A 5,827-nucleotide genomic window follows, 5' to 3' on the forward strand; every position below is an offset into this window, starting at 1 on the left:
TGTGCTTTACTGTAATTAACCAGGTCATGAAGTTTTAATAGTTTCAACTGTAAAAATGAGAACTGCCCCTTTTGTAATATGAAAAGTGAATTTAGTGTATTTTTATAATTATTTCAGTGCAGGATATGGAAGAATTAGAGAGCAATAAAGAGCATAGAGTGAATTTTGTTCATGACTGAGATACCTTTGGACACTTTGTATTGTACATGTCTGATTTTATTGTCAAGTATCAATCTTTTTAGTAAAGGAGAGTTTAATCTCCTTTACTATTTCAGTTCTGTTATTGGACCTCCCAGTGTTAATTCTGCACTCCCTTGGCTCTGTGTCATCCCTGCCTGTGTATCCCCTCTAGTGTAGTCATGTGTAAAGCCCACGTCTCTGGGTCTGTGTCTTCACATGTGTTTTGAGTTTCCTGTTTTATTGTGAAAGCCTGTGTCTTATGCCAGTGTGTTCAGTTTGCGTTTGTCTCGTCTCGTCGATCACAATCAGCTGTGTCTCCCTCCTGTGTGTAGTTTCCTCGTTCCCTTCTGTGTATTTATAGTGTGTGTTCACTCATGTTCATTGCTATAGTCTGTGTTTCTTCCCTGCGTTTTCTCTTAGAGTCGCCTGTTCAGGTTCGTTTTGTTAGTCATTCCCAGTTTAGGTCACCTTTAAGTTTTGTTTTTGCTCGCTGTGTTTCTGTTTGTGCCACCGGTGTGTGTAAATAAAGCTCCCGTCCAAGCCAGTGCCAGCATCTGGGTCCTCTCTCACCCTCCACACGTCTGCCGCCGCAGCCGTCACAGTTCAACTGTTTTTGTAGAATTTTAGTTTTTTAATTTGATAACGTTTCCATGAAGATTGCTTTTCTTTTCACACACAGCTTGTAGCCCTTTGATTAAATATGGACCATTTTTATACTTATTATTTGTATTAATCATTTGAATTAGGTCATTTTTATTGTGTAATAATTTAAATAGCTCTATAAATTTATTGTAGGCTATATCCACGTCTGTCTCTCTATAGACCTCGTCCTAGTCTGAAAGTATTAAATTGTCTCATAATGCTGTAATTGTTCCTTCTGCTTGTTTATAAACAGCTTGTATACATTTTGGCCTCATTCGTTTCATGCCTGCGCCTCCACTGAAACAAATGATATCATTTATTAGTATAGCACTACTGAACTGTGTCTAATGACATTTGTAAAGATGTTGTCTATTAAAGTTGCACAGTATGAAATTATTCTCATGGGTTTTTTGGAAATAAGATTAAACTAAAGATCGTGTTTAAAAACCTTGGGTTGGTTTGTGTTGGCTGCAGAGGACTAATTACCTCAGGACGAGCTTTTCTGTGCATTTCCTCCATCTTTGAAAATGTTCATATCCAGGTGCTCCATAAATGCAACTTAGAATCATATCCTGTCTTTTGTCCATTATGATTTTAGTTGTTAAACATAGAGTGCCACCCCCCCACATTACTGTTCTGGATTTACATCTCATGTGTCTCATGTCATTAATCCAGGTTTCTGAGATGGCTATAATTCTAAACAGGGTCTTAAAAATCTTTAATATGATCAAAGTTGGCATAAAGACTTTTACTTTTTGACAGCGTCTGATCTGTATTTGTAATTTCATTTAGCTGCTTTTCCTAGTAATAAATACAGCTGTTGTTGATATGATTGAAAAAGTTGCCGTCTCGATAGATATCTCCCAGAACATCTTGTGGTCGCTGACAATGGGTCCAAAAAATTTCCAGTTCTCGTAATGCATTTATTTTCATGTCTTCACTATTAATGAGCGAGGATAATTAGAGCTGAATCCTGAAGTATGTCAGTGAACGCACATGAAATTATTCATATTGAGTTGTACTTTTACTTGGACCTGTACCATCTTCTTCTGGTATCCATTTATTTGATGTATATCTTACAGTTTTATGTTCATGCTGCTTGGATCCTGTTCTTGCAAAAGAAGATCCAAACTACGCTTCACATCTCGCTTTACATAAACATCGTCATGAATTCACTCTGACTTTTGCTGTTTTGCTTCCAGCACGATAAAATCACACTTCATGCACAGCTCTCTCTCTCTCTGTACTTCAAGAACAGTTTCCCGTCTAAAAATCTGTTTTCTGCATTATTCGCTTGCTTGTTACGCACAAGTCTACCGTTGTTTACAGGCTGTCGGCTGTTTTTCCTTTTACTTACTTCTGAAAAGAAAGCCTCATTTCTGCTGTTCAATACTGAACAAATTTAAACTTTAAAATTATGCAAAATTGCAAAACGCTGTGTCTGTAATCAAACCTCTGTAACTTTGCTCTGATTCACTTCAGCAGCATCAGGTAATGTTCATGTGTTGATTAATAACTTTCTTTCGTTTTTGATCTACTGCAGAATATTTTTAAGGTCATCTGTTAAAATCCCAGGCCAGGAAAACCGCCGTCATGTTTTTCTGTGTTTTATCTTCAGTTACTTTGACACAAAGGCCTCTGCTGTGATGCTCACACCTTTGATAAAGTCTCAGAAAGGGGGGCAGGTAGGGCATGAACAGGGAAAGGGGGGCACAAAGACATACTTTTCTTTCTTATTCTCATTTAAAATGTTGAGCTTTTAATAAATAATTATCTGACTCTTACATCCAAAGTTTTAATCTGATGTAAAATGTATAGAAGTCCATTACTGTATATAGTAACTATTAACTCTAATATATACCTTAGTAAGCTATAGTACTTTACTTTGGGAAGGTACCATCTGTGCAGTCTGCAGTTCTGTTGAAGAAAGAAGTTGAATCTATTTAATTATTGTAGAAAAAATGTTGATTTCTGTGCATTTTATTTTATTTTTTACACCTGCATTAAATTAAAGTTGATTACGTCAATTAAGCATCACGAGGCGGAGGGTGGGGGGTGGTTCCCTAATATTTCTGCTGGGAGTTTGCAATCCTATTAGTTAGGTTGTTTAATATTTCTGCTAAGTGACCTTTAAAATACCAGAATAGGAAGGATGGTGCAGGTTTAAGTTTATTAGCTCAGTATTGTCTTTTATCTAAGGTGAGATCATTTTTATTTTTTAAAAACGTTGAACAGGCGATTCATGCTTTTATTATATCCCAGCTGGGCTATTGTAACTCCTGATATGCTGGAGTTAGTCAGACCTGCCTGGCAAGGCTGCAGTTGGTCCAGAATGCTGCAGCTCGTCTTCTGACACGTACTAAAAGATGTGAACACATTTCCCTGGTGCTCGCCTCTCTTCATTGGCTCCCTGTCCGCTTCAGAATTAATTTTTAAATTTTATTGTTGACTTACAAAGCCCTGAATGGACAGGCTCCCAGGTATTTGTCTGACCTCTTGCAGACTTATACCCCTCTTAGATCAAGTGATCTTTTGCTTTTAGCTGTACCAAGGTCGAGGCTGGTATACAGAGGCGATCGAGCATTTGCAGTCGTAGCGTCTAGGCTGTGTAATAAATTACCCATCAGACAGGTTCCCACTGTCAAGCTTTTTAAATCTCATCTTAAAACGCATTTTTATTTACTGGCTTCTAATACAGCATGAGAGTTATTTGTTAATTCATATCTGGTGTTTGCTATCAATACCTAATAAAATAACTTAGAGTATGTTGTATTTTTGTACAGTTATTTTATTATGTATGTTGTGTTCTTGTACAGCACTTTGGTCAACGCCCCTGTTGTAATTAAATGTGCTATATAAATAATTAAACTATTAAACTATTGAACTATGAAATATTTTGGCTGCAGTATATTTTTGCATACAGGTATAACAGAATAGCTTTAGTGTTTTTTGCTTTGTTTTTTTTTGTCTTTTTGAACTTGAGTATGAACTTCTACAAAATGCAGCAAGATATTGAAAAAACAGTTTTATTGATTAAAAAACACTATATCGGATTCATATCGGTATCAGCAGATATCCAAATTTATGACATTGGTATCGGACATAAAAAAAGGTGGTATCGTGCCATCTCTAATACTGATACGTGATCAGAATTATAATATTTCTGACTAAGGTAAAATTACCCCGATTCAAATCGAATCGGAATCGAATCGATTCTAGAAATCATTGACGATACCCAGCCCTACTACAGAGGTATGAAAGCCTACAAAGCAAAGACTTCAAAATAAACGCCTGAACATGTACTGATCAAATCTTTCAAAATAAAACAGAACAGTCAGAGAGAGCACGTACAGATGAGAATCAGGTGTCTCAGGACAGTCACGTGACCACAGGTGTGTGTGTGTGTGTGTGTGTGTAAGCTAGCAGCATACCACAGAGGAGCCAGGGTGTTAGCATAGCTGACATTCCTGCTGTGGATCAGTGATGAGGACAAAGCAACAACATCCATCATGTGACGGCAGGTAACACACCTGAGCGTGCTCACAGCTACTTAACACACCTGGATCCATCTGAATTAAGCATTAGAGAGATGCACTGATACGGGGGTCAGATCAGGAGCCTTCCCATTAACAGGTAACTGAGGCTGTGTCCCAATTCAGGGTCTGCACGCTTGAAGTATGCGCTCTACGCGTACTACATACGGTGCGTACTATAAGTACGAGAAGTGCGGAAGTGAGAGGCTTGTGAAATGGGATGGTCTAGCCTTCGTCGCACTGTTCAGGTTGCCTAGCAACCATGATACTATTTATTTATTTATTTATTTTTTTTCCTGCCTGTCCCATTTGGTTCTTTAGCCATCAGAATTGTTGTCTGAAGACCAACAAGGATACCCAATGGTATTATTTTGCCAAATGGATCATCATGGCATTGCCGTATTGGTCCATTTGATCGACCTTTGTTTTTATTATTTATTTTATTTTATTTTCAGTTGTTACAGACGGGACAGACATGAGTGAGGGATAGGAAAGGGAGAAAGAAAGAGGAAGGAAAAGAAAAACAGAAGGGGAGAGGGACAGTGAGAAAGGGGGGGGAAAAATATCTCCGGGATCACCTGTTGAGAGAAAAAGAATAGAAAACAAGCAGAAAAAAAACAAAACAAAGCAACATACTATACACAACACTATCGCATTAATCTAGCTAAGTGTAAACAGCAGTAAATACTAAATATTGAATGTTGTTGTGCAGCACGCAGGACAGACAGCGCACAATGTGCTTTGAAGTAGCAGCCAAGAAAGGTGTGATTTAAGTCTACGAACAGTGAACACCCGTGTGCACACCTGTGTGGGTCGGCGCGCTTGTATTCAAATGGTTTCCCCATGTAATGGTCTGCAAGAGGATGTAGAGAGCCATAGCCCCGTCCCCCAGGGCATGAAGCAGGCATGGAGGAGATCCAGGCCCCAGACATCCAGAGGCCCCAGAGTGCAAGAGCCCAAGGAGGACCACCGGAGGGGCATCCGTGCCACCTTCATGGGAAGGGCTGAGGATCCCCAGACGAGGGGTCACCCAGTAGCCACCGGGCAGAAACTAGAGGGGGCTGCACCGGTGCGCCCGCCGGCTCCGCCGGCAGCCAGCTGTGCCAGAGTGAACCGAGCCGCAGGCACAGAGGCCGGAGGCCCGAGCAACCATGATACTAACCGCGAGACACGTTTCATACAGCTTTGTTTGACAGAAATGAAGGAGAAAATTGTTTTGTTGGTCATTCATTTTTGTCATGACATCACTTTGATTAGTTGAGTATCTGAGGCTGAGACCACAGGACTGTAAAACATGATTGTTGGGCTTCATTTCTGTACTGAACAGTCATTTAAGATTAGTTAGTAAATAACAATTAGCTAATGTTGTTCATGAGACTAAAGTCATCTCACTGTGTAATGTAAATATAATATGGACAATACTATAGTATTGTCAGATTATTATGATATATATATATATATATATATATATA

Source organism: Neolamprologus multifasciatus, chromosome 9, assembly GCF_963576455.1.
Source record: "Neolamprologus multifasciatus chromosome 9, fNeoMul1.2, whole genome shotgun sequence".
Taxonomy (NCBI): Eukaryota; Metazoa; Chordata; class Actinopteri; order Cichliformes; family Cichlidae; genus Neolamprologus; species Neolamprologus multifasciatus.